Source organism: Bison bison, unplaced genomic scaffold, assembly GCF_000754665.1.
Source record: "Bison bison bison isolate TAMUID 2011002044 unplaced genomic scaffold, Bison_UMD1.0 scf7180017864142, whole genome shotgun sequence".
Lineage (NCBI taxonomy): Eukaryota > Metazoa > Chordata > Mammalia > Artiodactyla > Bovidae > Bison > Bison bison.
The window spans coordinates 1,132,625-1,152,514 of record NW_011494714.1 but is presented as its reverse complement, the minus strand read 5'-3'; the positions used below and the strand labels follow the sequence as shown (position 1 = coordinate 1,152,514).

The following is a 19,890-nucleotide window of genomic DNA, read 5'->3' as shown; positions in this document are numbered from 1 at the left end:
ACTCTTGAGAGTCCCTTGGACTGCAAGGAGATCCAACCAGTCCATTCTGAAGGAGATCAGCCCTGGGATTTCTTTGGAAGGAATGATGCTAAAGCTGAAACTCCAGTATTTTAGCCACCTCATGCGAAGAGTTGATTCATTGGAAAAGACTCTAATGCTGGAAGGGATTGGGGGCAGGAGGAGAAGGGGATGAAAGAGGATGAGATGGCTGGATGGCATCACTGACTCGATGGACGTTAGTCTGAGTGAACTCCAGGAGTTGGTGATGGACAGGGAGGCCTGGCATGCTGCGATTCATGGGGTCGCAAAGAGTCGGACACAACTGAGCGACTGATCTGATCTGATAATGGAAAAAATGGCATTAGGTGCCTTGTGAGGTGACACAAAAAGCACGTATCACTTATATAGCTATCCCGAAATTCATACATAATCTTAAAGAAACAGTCAGCAAATTCAGATTGTAGTATATTATGTAAGACAAATGGCCTAGATTAATTCTTCAATAAAGTTAGTATCACTGAAAAAGAGGGGAAGGAAGCAAGGGATTGTTCTAGACTAAAAGAGACTAAAGTGACAAAGAAACCAAAAGTAATATGTGAATATGACTGAACTGTGAATCAGAAAAAAAAAAGGCATAAAAGATAAGTGGAAGACAAAAAATTTAAATACAGACACTGCATATTAGATAATGAATTCATGTTATTTTCCTTAGGTATGATAAAGACTTCCCTGGTGGCTCAGAGGTTAAAGCATCTGTCTACAATGTGGGAGACCTGGGTTCAATCCCTGGGTTGGGAAGATCCCCTGGAAAAGGAAATGGCAATCCACTCCAGTACTACTGCCTGGAAAATCCCATGGACAGAGGAGCCTAGTAGGCTACAGTCCATGGGGTCACAAAGAGTCGGACACGACTGAGTGACTTCACTTTCACTTCCACAATAAAGGTATTGTGGTTACACTGGGAAATGTCCTTATTTTTAGGAGATGCACACCTGAAATTTTTTTTTTTTTTTAGGTTGAGGGGGTGAGGGAATATCTTAGTGACTACAACTTCTCTCACATAAAGCAAATTGTGTGGTGGGGGGAGGGTGGGGGGTATGTTTAGAGAAAAGAAAAAAAGTACCCACAACAAAGTGTTACAATCTATGAAACTAAATGAAAAGCACATAGGAGTTTGTTGTACTATTCTTCAACTTTTCTATAGACTTAAAATCTTTTCAAAATAAGAGTCTGTGGAAGTGGACAGAAATAGCTAAATCAAGCATAGCTGAGCTCCAGTAATAAAAATGAAGGGAGAAAAAAAAATTCTTTTTAAAAAAGAAAAAGAGTATCTTTTACAATAAGAATATACAGAGGAGTTAAATGATACATGTAGTTTTTCTATTATTAACCATGTCCTTCCTGGTGGAGCATACGTAACAAACTCATTTATTCCTGGAGTATCTGTATTAATCAAATACCACTTTAAATTTCCCTGATACATGGTTATTTGAAGTAATTATAATGATATCATCTTTGTAAACTCAGAATTAGAATAACGAATCTTACTCAAAATGGACCAGGGCGGTCCATAAACATAGACCCTAAGTTGCCTACCCTTCTTAGAAGATAAAAACCAGACAGCAAGATGACAAGTTTACTTAAGCTTGTGCCCTGTACAAAGTACACAGAAGGAAGCTAACGAGCAGGGAATAACCAGTTCAACAAAAATGAGAAGGCAGATCTTTCCATCTCTTAAATCTTTAACCCGCATCTTCATTGTTTTGAAATAGTCATGAATTTCTTATATTAGAAAACATCAAAGTTAATCTATTGTAACATGAATGGTGGTAAATTACAATAGAAAAAATCTAAATGGCAAAGTTAATTTGGAAATGAGCTTAACTATCTATGACTATGTTCCTTGAGAATTCACCTTTAAACAAAACAATGAAGTCACACTATGAAAACCTGACAAAGGAGAAATGGAAAACTTTTTTCCTTCCTTCATCTTGAATCCTACCTCCCTCCTGAAAATCTCTCAAGTTAACAGAAAATAGCAAAATTTGAAAATAATTCCATCTCCATGAAAGTAATCAAGCTGTATATTTAGTTTACATACACTTCTATGAAGATATATGATACTCTGATTGAAAGGTTTTAAACTTTTAAAAAAATAAAACACGTAGATGCAAGACTAACAAAACATATACAGGATCTATAGGCTAAAACTTGCAAGTCACAGATGAAAGAAATCAAAGGAGTTCTAAATAAGTGAAGAGATACACCATGTTCCTAGAATGGAGGACTAAATATAAAAATGCCAGTTCTCCCTCCAAATGATCTAGAGATTTAGTACAATATCTATCAAAATCACAGCAAGATTTTTTTGCATCTATAGATGAACTTACTTTAAAATTTATATGGAAATGCAAAAGAACTAGCATGCCTAAAATCATAAGCTTTACTATCAATTTAAAACTAACAAGGAAATATTAAGAGATGTAAATACAATATAATCTAATCCTCAAAAAGAAAACATTTTGAAAATAAGATCATGCCAAAAATCTGCTTGGGTAAAGAGAATGATTAACAAAGCAAACTACTAGATGTAGTCATGAAAACAGAAAGCGAGAGTTGCTAAAGAACCAACTTCAAGTATAAAGAACCCTTCCACAATCCAACACAATAGGCTCCTTTCCCCTCCCACCACTGCAACAGTATTTTGATAATTAGAGACGGTTACATAACCCCCACACAACACACAAACTCACTAAAAAAGCCCATATTTAGACTGTTCCAAAAAACTTATACTTTATTCTTTTTAATGTTTTCTTAAGAGTCTCAGTTACTTGTCTTTTAATCCAGTATAGTGTGAAAAGAGTTTTTTCCACATAAAACTACAAAACAATCAATGATCCCAAATTCTACAGGAAAAAAACACTAAAATAAAGCTTTATACTACAGTGCAGTATCCACTCTTGATCTGCAAGAAATATGTTCCCAGACCCCTAGTGGATACCTGAAACTATGGCCAGTACCTAATCCAAATATATTATGTTTTCCCTATACATACACTGCGCTTCCTTGATAGCTCAGTTGGTAAAGAATCCGCCTGCAATGCAGGAGACCCCAGTTTGATTCCTGGGTCAGGAAGATCTGCTGGAGAAGGGATAGGCTACCCACTCCAGTATTCTTGGGCTTCCCTTGCGGCTCAGCTGGTAAAGAATAGCCTGCAATGCGGGAGATCTGGGTTCGATCCCTGGGTTGGAAAGATCCCCTGGAGAAGGAAAGGCCACCCACTCCAGTATTCTGGCCTGGAGAATTAATTCCATGGACTGTACAGACCATGGACTTAAACATTATACACTTTTACAGTATATATATACTTATACATTATGTACATTATATATATGTATACATATACAACACATATATACATTATAAAGTTTAATGTATAAATTAGAATAGTAAGAGATTAACAATAATAAAATAGAATATAACAATATACCGTAAAACAGTATATATAAAAATACACCATAATAAAAGTTATGTGAATTATGGTCCTTCTCTCAAAACATCTTATGGTACAAATACAATGCCCTTCCCATCTTAACTAAGCACTTAGGCACTGTAGCCATAAACTTAAGCAATTTGAGGGGCATCAGCAAAACTATTACCAATTTTCTATTTCCTTCCTCACAATTTCACAGGTAGAAGATTCATTCTTATCAGAGAGTTTAGCAACCTCAGCACACAATTTTCTTTATGAAGTTGAGAACTTTCACTTTTCCCTTAAAGGAAGCACCTGTTTCTTTAGCATATCCGAATCACCGGCATCACTGCTTTTGTTGTATTTTAAGTAAAATAAGGGTTCCTTGAACTCAAGCACTGTACAAAGGGGTGATTTATGGAGCAGAACCACCAAAGATTTAATCAAGTTACTCAGAATGGCAAGCAATTTAAAAATTATGAATTATTTCTGGAATTTTCCATTTAATATTTTCAGACCATGGTTGACAGTTGGTTAACTGAAACTATAGAAAGTGAAACTCACTGCCTCCTTAAATTAATCTAACCCCAAACAGGTTTTTTAATCTATTCACCCTGTTACTAACAGGTCCGCTATTAAACTGAGTGTACTAGGGAAGGGACGGCACATTTCAGTTGGCCCAGGATGCTATCAGTTTATGCCTACTGTCGCTGCATGTACCTTCTTTACTATGTTAGAGGCAAAAGATCAAATGCCTATGATTATTCTCTTTTAAGAACACAACATGTTAGGTTATAAAGTAATAAATATATATATATACACATATAATTTTGAAACAATTCTCTGAGTATATAAAAATCTAGAAAAAAATCTCAAGAACTACACATTAGAATTTAACAGTGGTTACTCTGTGCGGTGAGGTAGTTTTTACTTTTTTATTTTCCTCTATACCATCTAAAAATTACTGTTTCCAATTAGCACATACTATCTTTTACACTTAGGAGGGAGTCACTTCCGTTTGTCAAAATGCAGGTTTTCTTTCTGACCCAAGTCATCTCATTCCAAAAGCGTGCACTACTTTTACATGTTATTCATTAAGAACCGAGGCAATGTGATTTAGTATACGAAATTTTAGCCTTTAGGATGCACCATATCTAAATTCAATAACCAGATTTGGACTCCCTCGGTGGTCTAGCAGTTAAGATTCTGTGCTTCCAATGCAAGGGGCACCGGTTTGATCCCTGATCAAGGAAGTTCTGCATGCCATGTGGTATGTGCCCCCGCCAAGAAAAAAAAAAATTCAAAACCCAGTTTTGTTGTAGAAAATATAGGACCTACCTGCCTTTCAGGATTGTTTAGAGGATCAAACAAGAGTCTACATGAATGTAGAATGAAGTACAAATGCAAAATGAAGTACACTTAAGTGAGCTATGATTACTACTACAAGCACATGAACCAACTGTGGAACCTCAGATCTCATATGTAAAATGAAGGGGTCTTATAAAGTAAGCTCCAATTCCCTTCTAATCTGAAATTCTGGTATAACAGTGTCCTCTTAACTCAGCATTCTACTTAAATTCATCTAATCTATATCTTTGAGAGGTGTACCTTTTTTATGGATAACAGTTTCCAGGTTTCCATGTTTTCTATCTTCACTGGGACACAGTCAGCTCTCCACATTCTTCTCTCAGACACTGATTGCCTGAAAGTTAAAGAAAATATGTATGGTCCTTTCAAGCAGAGTTTATATCCCCTCTTAATCTAATTTGTATTTCATGATCTCCATCTGCCACATCTTGCAGTATGGAGCACTGGCTATGCACAAGGACTCTGGAGCCAGGTGCCTAGGTTTAGATTCCGGTTCTGCTGTATCAACAACTCTGCCGTGTAACCTTCGAACTATTTGCTTAATCTCTCTGTGCCTCAATTTCCTTATCTGTAAAACTGGGATAACAACAGTATACCTACTGGATAAGTTTGTTGTAAAGATTAACAAATTACAAATTATATATAAAGGACGGAAAACAGTGCCTAGCATGTAATGTTATATATGACTGAAGTCCTTTCCTAGCATGGCTTCTCTAAAAGTATAATGCTTATGGGCTAAGATAAACAACATTTGCCTCTTTCTTTTATTCTCACTGGAAAAAATGTATTATTTTTTAAATTTTTATTTATTTATTTTTAATTGGAGGATAATTGCTTTACAGTATTGTTTCTGCCATATAGCCAGATGAATCACCCACATATATACATATATACCTTCCATCTTATTATCTATCAAAAATTTCCCCACATCACTGTAGTGAAGTAACACACACTCATCATCATTAGCTATTTTTATTTATTCTCTGTTCAAACCCAATTCATATTTCCCAAAATCTGATTCCTCTGGAAAATTTGTTCCATTAGTTCTTCAAGATGCTATGGGGGAACAAGGGGAAGCCTCAGTTATCAAATAAATTTGGAAAATGTTGAGTTAATATTAAACAGGTTCCTTACTGTAGGTCTTTTACGTGTTAACACGTACTATATTATGTATCAAGAAAGGAAAAAGTACACATAGTATATCAGTTTGCTTGACCTCAAAACCTTTTTGTCAAGGATCTACACTGGGAATTGCTGCTGCTTTAGTTGTCAAAGAACTTTTAATACAAATTATGCTATGTTACATTAACTCAAAATTTCTTAAATCTGATTCACACCAAAGCCTATTCTCAAATTCATGCCAAGAAATCAGACTCAAAAAACTAATAACTGCTGCCCTGAACAAATTACTTTTGAAATTTCTGAAAATGAACATAGACTGCAAAAGAACAAACCTCAATGACCAGCTACACATATTACGAGACAAGATGTTATCTCATGATAGGATGTTCAGCTATTTACTGGCCAAATGTAAAACTCTAGATTCCCAAGTTTTTTCTGGATTTTCAATAATAAAGATCTGCACTCTTTCCTTTTTAAAACAATTTTGTCAAATCATCCCAGAACCCGTTCAGATATAAATACAAGGCCCAAAATGTACAATTTACACTGTTGAAGGACTATCCTAAAAAACACCATCTTAAAAAAAACCAAAACATCTAATACATGAACAACAGAATTTCACTATTTTGCAGTCCCTAATGAATGATCATCAATAACTGCCAATATCACAAAAAGAGAACAAGACCTGATGGAACACAGATTTCTCCTATGAAGTACACCTACCAAAAGAAAAAAAAAACCTGACAAATCTATCAATTTACAAGAAATTCTGGAGACAGAATGTGTTAAATGACATTTACAGTACAGAGATGCAATCAGCAAAATGAGACTATGGGAAACTTCTCAAAAACCTGGTTTCTTAAAATAACAAAAAAAAAGGGGGGGAAAAAAAAAAGGAAGGCGAGCCTAAAGATTAAAAGTGATTTAATATACAAGATAATTGTAAACTACAGACCTTATTTGGAATCCACTTCAAGCCAACTGTGTATGTATATAAAACAATCAGAAAAATACAAAACCTGACTACATGTTTGATGACATTAACACCTTGTTATAAAACTTTTTAAGATAATGGTATTATGCTTACTTAATAAAAAGAGAAAATGACTATCTTTTAGAGGTCATATTGAAATACCTAAAATTTACAAATTAAATATGTCCAGGATATGGTTCAAAAAAGTCCAAAACTGGGAGTGTGTAGTGGTAGACAGAAATATAAAGAAAATAAGATTGTCTATAATAATTCATGAAGGTTCAATGATAGGTACATGGGAGCACTTTATAGTTTTCTTTCTACTTTTAGTATATGTTTAAAAGATTTTATAATAAAAATATTTTTTTAAATAAACACTGTCTTGGAATTGAGTTATCTACCTAGGACTGCAAATAGCCTCTATGTATTCCCATAAAAGATTAATGCACAGTCATGCATAAGTGAATTTAAGTTTACCATGAACAAATCAAGTTTATAAAGTATGAAATCATTGGACAAGAATTTCACGAATACTCAATATGCTAAACTCTCCTATGTAATTAATTCTTATTTACAAGCCTGTTAATAATATCCAGCCAGTTTATGGTTTTCCATGAAAATAATAGTCTAATTATAATTTTTTTTAATTTTTATTTAAGTTGTAGACAGTATTGCAGAGTCATTGCTACTATTCCCGTGGGCTTATGGTACTTCTGGAATTTATCATCAGAAGACATATTGTATAGATGCTCTAGCTCACTAAGCTCCAAACAGGACTAGTTTTATCTTGTGTACAAGAACTCTTTCCTGCCTTCCCTATAGTGAAATAAAAAGCCAAGCCAACAGATGGCAGACGAAGAGGGAGGGGGTGGTAACAAGGAGGCAATTACAAGACAGCACCACAGAAAAAGAGAATAACACTGAGAACTGAAAGATGCAACTTAAAAATACAAAACATTCAGCAATCATCTGAAAAACAATGTCACATTTTTTCAACCATCATTAAAATGAAGTGATTCTGTAAATTTGCACCTGATTTTATTCCCTTATACAGCATATCTTTTAAGAGTTTTGAAAAATTCCTCTTAAAATCTCAGACCAATTTAATCAGTGCAATTCAGAATAGTTTCAAAATGAACAGGAGGAATACTGTTAGGTGTTAGTATGTTAGGTGACATACTAAATTTTTATCAGCATTTCCCTACTGTCACACATTACGTGAGTCTTTTCAGAAGCTATCAAAACACCCTTCTAGATTTCAAAGAATCAAAGTGCCCTACTCCTATGCTAATCTAACAGTATCAATATTATTATAGCCTAACTGGAAAAGGTCTTAACGAAAAATATCAATTTAAAAAAGATTACAACTGTGTTGCTACAAGAATTATATTTTTAACCTAAGCTGTATTTCTTAAAAATGTCTAGGCTTTAAGCATAACAAACACTAAGAACATACCAATTACAATAGGCCATCTTTGCCCAAATTCATCATGCCAAGTATATTCTGCCTCCAGATGAAGAACTTCTCAATCACTAATGTAAGAGATAAGTCTATAACACCATACAATGCAGAAATCCACCACTTACACTCTGGCAGTTTTGCAAAGCAACAGTGATGTCCTTTATGAATAGCATCTTCATAAAAGAGAGTCTAGCAACTAGAGGTTATTCAAAGGCTTGTTCCTTAGGCAAGCACCTTTCTCCTCTATGGAAACTTATCAAATGGCAAAATATCTATCCTGCCTATTCCACAGAGGTGTTACAAAGACAAATTGAGATGTTTCCCTAACTACTCGGGAAAGTGAAAAGCTATATACAAATGTGAGGCATTATTATTTTACTACTTGTTTGCACTCCAGACAGTTTTCAGACTAAACTCGCTACTTAATATCATTGTTTCAAGGTCTACCAAGAAAAACTTATTTCAGGGTATAAAAATTCACTAACATTCACCTTTTTAAAATAGCAAAGTTCAATCCTTATTCCAACTGTTGTTCTCGTCTAACACCTATTACCTTCTTTGGCAGAAGAAAACTATTGATAGAAACATTCTTTAAGAAGTCAAAGCAGCATCCTTAGTGGCTCAGTGGTAAAGAATTTGCCTGCCAACACAGAAGACATTGGTTCAATCCCTGATCCAGAAAGATCCCACATGCCAAGGAGCAACTAAGCCCGTGCACCACAACTACTAAGCCAGTGCTCTAGAGCCTGGGAGCAGGGGCGCCCTAGAGCCAAGTTCCACAGGAAAAACACCACTATGAAAAGAGAGCTTCCCTTGTAGCTCAGACGGCCTGCAATGCAGGAAACCAGAGTTCGATTCCTGGGTCAGAAATGGCAACTCACCCCAGTATTCTTGCCTGGAGAAGCCCATGGACAGAGGAGCCTGGCAAGCTACAGTATATGGGGCCGCAAGATTCAGCCACGACTGAGCAAATTAAGCACACACGTGAGAAGAGAAGCCCAAGCACCACAACTAGAGAGTAGCCCCAGCTCACCGCAACTAGAAAAAAGCCCCACAGCAACAGACCCAGCGAGCCAAAATAAAAAAATAAAATTATTTTTTATAAAGTCAAAGCAATACACGGCACTTAAAAGTCTGCCTTTGTCAACACGAGTTTCTGAACACCTATATAAAACAGACCTGCTCAAATGACATTATTTGGATGGGATTTTAAATCAGATAAAACAATCACTGGCTGGCTGTTTCCATCCCCTGCCCCACAGTTTCTACCAACATCTGCCTCTGTTTCTGAATTCAAATACAGGCGCCACTATTTACTAGCTACAAGATCTTGGGCAAGCACCTTTCTGTGTGTGCTTCAATCTCCTATCTACAAAATAAATAAGTTAAATTGGTTTAAATAATAAACAATTCAACCAGATTTAATATGATGATTTATACAACAGAGCAAAGTTCTTACAATAGTGCCTGGTGTACAATAAATACTCAATAAGTGTTACCCAATATTAATTCTTCATATGTGCATCTGTCCATTACACCATACCACCTTCACTAAATTATATAAATCTCTCCATCATTCTTCATCATTCCTTCTTTTCAAAAGAATATGCAATTTTGAGAAGTCAGAAACTATGATTATACTACTGACAAAATTTAAATATATATCACTGAATGCTCAGATGTGTAAGAAAGTTCAGTGATACCTTATATAAAAGATACTGGCCCCCCACATGCTTTTAAATTATATTAACACATAAATAATATAATATTCCTAGGTTATCCTAGATTTCTAATACTATCAGTTAGCAAATTTGCTTATTTGAATTATATCACACAAAACTTTTCATGAACACTTTTACTGTATAGTGACTAACAGGAAAGGTCTTTAAAAATGGCAAACGTGGCCTCCCTGGTGGCTCAGTAGTAAAGAATCCACTTGCCAAAGCAGGAGACATGGGTTCGATCTCTGATCCAGGAAGATCCCACATGTCAGGCTTGAGCAACTAAGCCTGTGCACCACAGCTATTAAGCCTGTGCTCTAGAACCGAGGAACCACATCTACTGAGTCCACGTGGAGCAACTACTGAAGACTGAGCACCCTAGAGCCCATGCTCTGCAACGAGAAGCCACCACAATGAGACGCTCATGTAACTAGAGAGTAGCCCCAGCTCACCGCATCTTGAGAAAAGCCAAAAAAAATAAATACATAAAAAATTTTAAATGACAATATTTAGAAGGGTGTCTATAAATGCTTCTATATTAAGTTTAAAAAGAAAAAGCTCAGATAATAACACATTCCCCTCCAAAATCAAGATCAACAGAAACTTTAAATCAAGAATTTAGAGTGAGGAAAAATAGTTTGCCAGAGTAAGAGGAAATATTATTATAACATCAACATCACTAACATTATAATTAGAGGACAACCAAAGAATGTTAAACACTACAACAAACAGAAGAGATACACTCCAAGCTTATTCTTTAAATGTTACTTAGCACATCCTTTGCATAAATATATAATCTTGATAGTAAGTTCTAAATCTTAACATTTCACATATAAGTATTTAATGCAAAAAAAAATTACAGCATCATTTAACTGTTTAATAGTTCTCCTTTGGTTTAAAATCTTTAAAAGGTAGAATCACTTAATCTAATTTAGAGATAATTTTACTACACATACAATTTCCTAGAGTTGCATCTCTGGCTTACTGTGGGTCAGGGACTTTTCTAGGCACTGGAATGACCAGGATATAAAGTTCCTACTCTCAGAGTTTACATTCTAGTGAGGAAGACAAGTAATAAACAAGTAGACAAATCATTACTTTTCAGAAAGCACACCATAAAAAAAAAAAAGCGAGAGAGACAAGGAGAAATTAGGGGCAAGGTGATCACTAGTTTGTATAGTATGATCATTGGAGATCTCTCTAAAGAAGTAGACTCTCTGAACCCCTTTTTAAGCAGACACGAATGATGTGTGGGAGCAAGCAGTGCAGAGACCTGAAGGAAGAGCAGTGCATGAACAAGCATTTAGCCCTGGGAATGCACCCAGCATGATCAAAGAATATAGGGAAGCTCGGTGCAGCAGAAATGGAGTGAACAGAGACAGGCAGACAAGGACTACATCAAGGAGGACTTTATAGGCCATGGCTAGGAATCTAGATGTTATTTTAACTACAAAAGGAAGTCACTACAATGCATTAAACAGAGGAGTGGCCTACCTGATGAACAGTTAAAAAGACCATTCTAGCTATGTAACACAGAAGAGACTGTAGGAGATCAAGTGAGAAAATAGTTAAGAGACTATTTTAATTATCTACCCAGGAGATGATGGTGGTTTAGACCAGAGTAATAAGACAGAGATGGTAACATCTGATCAAATTAGAAATATATTCAAAAGATAGAACTAGAAAGATTTGCTGATGGTCTGATTATAGGGTATAAACAAAAGAGGCACAGTTGACACCAAGTTTTTTGGTCTGAGTGACTAGTTAATTGATCCTGCCAATTTACTAAGGGTACATTCAAAGAAAATGGTGAGGACGAGAATCACAACTTCTATGTTTGAGAAGTCTTTTAGACAACCAAATGAGATGTGGAATAAGCTGATGAACTATGACCCTGTACCTCAAGGAAGGGGTCTGGGCTGAAGATATAAATGTGGAAGTCAATTAACACTTAGTTTTTAAAGTCACAGAAATGGATAAATGTAGATGGAAAAAAACTTTTCTAATCTTTACACGAGCCCTGTTGTTCAGTCACTATGTCACGTTCAACTCTTTGTGACCCAACGAACTGCAGAACACCAGGCTTCTTCTGTCCTCCATTATCTCCCAGAGTTTGCTCAAATTGATGTCCATTGAGTCACTGATGCTATCTAACCATCTAATCCTCTGCCACCCCCTTCTCCTTTTACCTTCAATCTTTCCTAGTAACAGGATCTTTTCCAATGAGTCAGCTCTTCACACTGGGTGGCCAAAATATTGAGCTTCACATGAGCCCTATGAGGCAGCAACTATCAAACATTTTATAGATCAGGTAACAGCCTAAGAGATTAAAACTTATCCAACAACACTCTGCTAATAAGTGTTAATAAGTCAGGGGAAAAAAAACACCTAATTAACTATTATATAATGACAATGACCTTCGTCAGCTAGGTTCATAAAAACTAGGTTTTGAACCATAAAACTTGAAATGAATGCCGGAGTAAACCTTTTCTCAGTTCTCCCAAGGACAGTACATAACTAGTGACATTCTGGATGCACTGGACAGGAGCTAATTCTTCACATACAATTAATGCTCAAATGTCCTAGAACATTAGAGTTTAGTTCTCTCATGGAACCACAGTTGAGGAAAAAACTATAGTATACTATTATTCTACTATTATTATTCTATTGGGCTTCCTTGGTGGTTCAGATGGTAAAGAATCTGCCTGCAATGAAGGAGCCCAGAGTTCAATCCCTGGGTCGGGAAGATCCCCTGGAGAAGGAAATGGCAACCCACTCCAGTATTCTTGGCTAGAGAGTTCTATGGACAGAGGAGCCTGACAGGCTACAGTCCATGGCATTGCAAAGAGTTGGGCATGACTGAGTGACTACCACACACTACTAGTAGCAATAGTAGAAATCACTTAAAATGAGAGAAAAAAAATTGGTGAACAACATAAGTTACCATTCGGTGGTAAACTTTTCATGGCTTCTCTATGTAATCAGTAAAATAAAGTGTTATTTGAGGTTTTTATACCACCAAAGGTGTTTTTAAGACTACACCAGACCTTTACTGATTCTATCAGAACTTAGTATCTATCTTCCTGAGAACATGAGTTCATCAAAAAAATCACTAGAATGTAAGCTCCTCTAGTACAAGAATCTTTTTTTCATTAATCTGTTCCAAGCACCTGGAACAATGTCCTTTTTGGGGAAAAAACCTAAATCCCCAGCCTCACTGGGCAAAACAAGTTTCCTTGTAAGATGGGGATGTTTTTCATGTTGTCTTGGTTACTGGCACCACTAAAATCTGACAGGATTATCCTAACCCAGAACTTCAGACTCTTGATTTCACCTTCCTTAAGACTGGCCTTCTTTCACATGGAAATAAAACAGGTTCCAGATAAAGCCATTACTGGTCAAATAACTATCAAACCATAGTGTCAATAGGTCCTGTATGTCCTGTTCAAAATAACTAGCAGACAGTGTGAACCAATAATTAGTATCTCATACATACTCTAGAGGTAACAAAACTCTCCTCACAATTTCAGTTATCCTTTGTTAAACTCCACAAGTATTTCAGAGCAAGGTATTATGAATCAACGCAGCAACTTCATTAAATACAAAAAGTCTCAAATGAGCAATCCTAGCTAGACCAGGAAACTGCACTCTAGTCAATTTCCCCTGCACAAAATAACCTGCATGTATCAGTAGAATATTAGTGGACAATATATTTCACTTTCAAGCTATAAGAATCTGCCAATGGCAGGCAATAAGTGCCCTTTCACAACAGATTCAGGTCACTGAAATAACTGCAGGGCACTTTTTAAAATCAGTCGTCTCTGACAGAAAAAAAAAAATAGAAAGCACAATGACATATTCTGTTGGTTAAGGCTGTGGTGAAAACAGGTGCTCTCATTACTGATAGGAATACAAATTAGTACAATCCTTCTGGAGAAAAATCTAGCAATCTCTAGCAAAATTACATATGTACAGAAATTTTGACCCAGCAATCCCATTTATAAAAATCTACCCTGAAGATATTATTATATCTTTTACACTACAAAAATACATATACACAGGTCATGTACTATAAAATTGTTTATAAATGCAAAATGTAAGAAGCAACCTAAATACTCAAAGAAGAATGACTGAATAACTGAGGTCACATCTACACAGGAGAGTACTATACAGCTATTAAAAAAAAAAAAAAAGAATGGAGAATATCTGAGAATCCCCTGGTGGTCCAGTGGTTAGGACTCAGCACTCTCACTGCTAGGGCCCCAGGTTCAATCCCTGCTCAGGGAATTAAAATCCCATAAGCCACATAGTGCAGTCAAAAATAAATTTTAAAAACTTTAATTAAAAAAATAAGAATGCAGAATATCAAAAGGATCACTTCAAAAGGATGAACTGTTGGAGTGATTTCCAGGACACACTCTTACACTGAAAAAAGGTGCACAGAATATCTATACCATGCCATTCTTCATATAAGAAAGAAAGGAACTGGAAAACAGTTTGGCAGTTCCTCAAAAAGTTATCTTATGAACCAGTAATTCCACTCCCAAATATAAACCCAAAGGAACTGAAAACATATGTCCACATAAAAACTTGTATCTGAATGTTCATAATAGCTAAAAAAATGAAAATCAAATGTCCAATAAGTGTGCATGGATGGACAAAGTGTGATATATTCATATAATGGAATATTATTCAGTCATAGGAAGGAATGAAGTACTGACACAGCCTACAACATAGATGAACCTAGAAAAGATTACATTAAGTGAAAGAAGCTAGGCACAAAAGTCCACATATTATATAATTCCACATTTACATGAAATGAACAGAACAGACAAATTCATACAAACAGAAAGTAGACTAATGGTTACTAGTGGCTGGGGAAAAGGGAACAGGAAGTGACTACTAATGAATACAGGGTTTCGTTTCAGGGTAATGAAAATGTTCTAAATTAGCTAGTGGTAATGGCTGCAAAGCCTTATGAATAGACCGAAAAACAATGGTTTTGTACACTTCAGAAAAGGAGGCTTTGTGTTGTGTGAACTGTACCTCAATTTAAAAACCTGTACGCAAAGGGAAAAAGAAATGTAAAACACACACACACACACACACACACACACAATCTATTCATTTGTGCAAAAGAGACAATGGAAGGATAAACCAGAAACTAAAAAAACTGGTTACCTAAAGTCATGGAAAACAGGCGAGGGAAAAGGTGGGGAGAAGAGAATGGGACCAGGGTAGTGGGAGTAAGAAGTGACAATTTTCTAAGTATATTTTAGTAATAGCAATGTCTCATATACCAAAATAAATAAAAATCAACCAGAACTGGGGGAACCCAAAATAGAATACAGAGTAAGAACCTAACTGCATTACAGATGAATAATATAACCACACTAAAGGAAATGAGGAAGAAAAGAATTAACCTAAGTAACTTTGAAAAACAGTATGTTGACAAGATACTAGAAAGTTAAAGACAAGAAAAAAACTTGTATACAAATAGTGCACTCTAATTGGCAAATGTTCCTCAGAAGGGTGAGCAATTGGTCACTACTTGATGTGCATTCTAAAATTGAACAAATAAATTGGTATACAGTATTACAGATAATGAAAGCCAGGTTTCTCACCATTAGAAAAAAAAAAAGTTACAAATAAGAAAAGGTTGGAATGAACCTTCTGGTGTTGGGACTGGAATAGAACATATAACTATGAACTCAAATATGGTTTTAATATATAGAGAAAGACAAACATAGAGATAAACGTGTATATCTGTTTGCATGTGTGAGCAGGTTAGTATATACATATATTTCCTTGCTCTGTCCTCTGAGGGCCTAGGAGAAATGATACCTTAGTGAACATACCCAGCATTCAGGTCTTGATTTAAATTCTGGTCTCCAATAAAAGGAGTTGATTTCAGGACAGATACAAGGAAAATTACAAGATGAGCACAGACTATAGCCTGTGGTGCCAGAGTATAAGGAAGTACTAAAACAAGGGTGGAGGCCAACTGGAATGAGTTCCTAATGGCCAAAACTGGAAGAATCTGAGCAACAAAATGATGACACTATTGGATTAGAATCTTTAGAATATATATCCATGAAGTCACACTCATCAAAATAGATAATTTAACAAATGAGGAAGGGACATCTCTTTCAGGAATGAGGGAAGTACAAAATCACCGGCAGGAAAAATATCACAATAATAACTGCTGCAGAGGATATATACCAATGGTTGCTAAAATCAGTGGGAGAAAATTTGAGGAGAAACAGTGTATCACATAGTCTCAAACTATCTCCCCTAAGATTATGTATCAACTACAAAAAGAAGAAAAGTAACTTTATAGTGGAGAATACAGCAGAGTTCACCTTAAGCAATCAAGGTTAAAATATCACTAGCAATAAGACACATCAACACCATGTACCCTCTAATATCATGCACTGAGGACACATCCCCTCTGTAGTTTTCTTGCAAACATACAGGACCTCAATCTCAACATACAAAAAACATGACAAACCCAAAATGAGAAAAATTATATAAAATAATGGGCTAGTACTCATCAGAAGTGTCAAGGTCACAAAAGAAAAGGAAAAACAGAGGAACTGTCACAGATTGGAGGAGACGACACGAGAAAGATGTAACAACTAAATGAAATGTGGGATCCTGGATTAGATCCTGGAAGAGAAAAAAAAAATACACTGGGGAAAAAACAGGTGACATTCAAATAAAGTCTGTAATTTAATTAATAATATTTCACCAATGCAAATTTCCTGGGTTTGATCATTGTTATGTAAGCCCTCAACAGTAGAGGATGCTATGTGAAGGGAATCTGGAACCTTTTGTACTATCTTTGCAACATTTCTATAAGTCTAACATTATTTCAAAATAAAGTTAAAAATAAATGTGATGTGTGTGTGTGTGTGTTCAGTCATGTCTGACTCTTTACAACCCCAATGACTACAGAGCCCACAGACTATAGCCCACTAGGCTCCTCTGTCCATGGGATTTTCCAGGCAAGAATACTGGACTGGAGTGCCAGTTCCTCCTCCAGGAGATCTTCCTGACCCAGAGATCAAACCTGTGTCTCCTTTGTCTCCTGCAATGGCAGGCAGGTTCTTTATCACTGAGCCACGTGGGAATCTCAAAAGCTAAAAATAAATAAAGTCCATCAATGGATCATTTTATGCAACTGTCTTAATTCCTTGCTCAGGGATCTCACGTGGAATTTAACATTCCCATTAATTTAAAGGGTCCAGTAAGTGACAGCAGAAGAAACTAAAATCATAAAAATCAGATCTAGCATCTAAAAAGTAAATTACCTACTTTATGTTTTTTTACAACTTCTACAATTTTTAGTCAAAAAAAATCTGCTGCTGTTGCAACTTTACTGGCTTTGCAAACTCCTTTTAAAATGACCAATTTCTACATTTTTAGTATCATGATAATCTGCAGCGTGTACCCATAATAACACATTCGTCTGTTAAGTCAAAGTTTTATTTTCATAGAAAATTATCAATAGATTATAGTAAGTTCGTTACTTGTTATTACACAGTTGTCCAACCACAAAATACAAGCTTTTTTTCACAAATTAATTTGCTTTTATCCTAATACAAACTTTTCTCCACATCCTAAACCACAAAGTCATCAATTTTGTTATTTTAAGTTCTGAAAATCTATATTTTAAAAAATCAGCTGTTCAATGTATGTAGTCTTTTTTAAAAAATTTCAAATATTGAGTAATTTAGTCTTTTTCTAGGAAAAAATGCTTAGGACATTAGAATTCCATTGTATTTATTATTTGCATCCTCTACTAACCAAACCAGCCTAATCAAGTCTTCTGAAATTGCTTCAATCAAATAAGATTTTCATATGTTTATATAATATTAACAAAGAAGTTAAGTGACATGTTAACACTTGCTTTCTCCTCCACACACCACCAGGATGGCTGCATTGGGAATGGAATACATGACCAGCAAATGAATGGGTAAGCGTCACATGCAAACAGCATAACTAGAAATTTAAGAAGCAAAGTGATAAGAGCTTAGGGAAAGCAAAATTCATAAAAAGTTTAGAATTATAAGAGGCCTTAATAGGTCACTTAATCCATTCCAATGACAACCCCAAATAGATGACAATCTATCCTACTTTTAAAAGCATCCAGTTTCAACATCCCTAGATGTCTCCTTCTGCCATATACAACCATCACGTGACCTAAGGGAATTATTACAAGACTATTCTTTGCTCCACCTAATGCTTTCTTTCCTCAAATAATATAACAATACATTTTAATTTACTTCCAAGATTTACCAACGTGCACAGGTACTTAATACGTGTGTGTATATACACACACGTATATGCATACAGACACCTAGGATACTCAGTTTTGCTTGCATAAACACTAACTAAAATCTACATAGTCAAAGGCACACGTCCAACACATTCCAATCACAAAAGCACTATGAAACATACAATGTCACCCAATGATTTTGGTCTAAAAATAACCAATGGAAGTCAATTTTATAAAACCTTATGGTAAACAGGTTTCTTCCCACCATTAATAATCAAAGTTAATTTGCTTTTCACAAACACTACTCCTTTACAGCACCGTCACCACAGGCATGATTGTAACAACACATATGTACTAGATCAAGTTGATAATAATTTTTAATGTTTTATTTTTCAAGAGCATTTAGCGAACAATCATTTTGGAAGAGAGCCCAATGAAAGAAATAGTGATGATACAGTACAGCCAGTGCTAATGAAGAAATAGCCAGTTTTAATCAAGCAAGCCTAAGAAGTGACTCAAATAAAACAAAACAGTTTTGCAAGTCCCAATCAAGGATGAGCCAAACACTATTTGAAAAAATTAAAGTGTCTGTTAGGAAACAAACCAGAATGTTAAGCTTGACATGCTACCTCTGGAAATGGAACTACAAGGATAGGTTAGTTTGCTCAGATTTGGTATTCCCTGTTTCCTGAGTATCCTTATTTTCTACAGTATAACAGAAATCGTTTTTCAATTAAGGCAAAGTCCGTCCCTGTGTTTTACAGCTCTCTACGATGCACAGCATGTCTTTTACATAACCTACTGGGAGAGGTGGGAGGTGGTATCAGCTCTGGTCCTCCTCGTGTCTCCCATGAACCTGCCACCCATCACAAAAAAGGTTTCACCATGTTCTTTGAGACAGCTCCTGTCATCATCCTCCTCATCTCACCCCAGAGACTTAACAATGCATCTCTTCTCCTCTCCCTGTAGCAGAAGCTTTATAAATTATGAGGCGGAAGATTCGGAGAAAGGTTTACCAGATGATGAGCCTTCCCCACCCAAAAGGCATAGAAAAGGGTTGAAAGGCACGTCGTCCCAACCTCCACCCCTCAAAAGGGAGAAGATAACGGTGAGCACCGGGGTCGCGGCTCTCCTCGGATCCCGAGAAGGAGTCGGGCCGCCACTCCACCCCACCCCACCGCCCGCCCCGGTCCAAGCCCTGGCCGGGGGCGGGGCTCTCGTTAGCGGATAAAGGGGTGGGGAAGGTGGTCAGCGATGCGACCACCGAGGACCGAGGGACAGGTAGCAAGCCGCTGGAGGGGCGGCGTCCCCCGCCCTGGGGTCGGCGGCTCGGCTTCTAACGCGGCTCTGCAGGCGCCTGGGAGGCAAGAGGCCTCAGGGGGCAGGGGAGCCGCACCGCGCCAGGAGAGTTTCCTCAGGCCTCCGCTGGCCGCCCACCCGGGACCCCGGCGGCCCCTCTCGGCGGTGGCTCCCGAACGGCTCCGGCCGGCC

At 36.5% G+C, this 19,890-nt stretch overlaps 1 protein-coding gene and 1 non-coding gene across 11 annotated transcripts in view; one reads left to right on the top strand and one right to left on the bottom strand.

Moving 5' to 3' along the window:
• Positions 1–19,890, bottom strand: part of HERC1 (HECT and RLD domain containing E3 ubiquitin protein ligase family member 1) — a 213,318-nt gene that overhangs the window by 192,778 nt on the left and 650 nt on the right. For 8 of the 10 annotated variants that reach the window (XM_010840213.1, XM_010840224.1, XM_010840219.1 and 5 more), the window contains exon 1: positions 5,081–5,605. The exons of 1 other annotated variant lie outside the window; for it this stretch is intronic. The gene's annotated coding sequence lies outside the window, so the exon portion shown is untranslated. Of the gene's footprint in view, positions 1–5,080; positions 5,606–19,890 lie in introns of those variants that run through there. One more of the 10 variants, XM_010840215.1, reaches the window with a different exon arrangement.
• Positions 14,333–14,405, top strand: TRNAE-CUC. The gene has a single exon. It is a non-coding gene; the product is annotated as a tRNA-Glu (tRNA).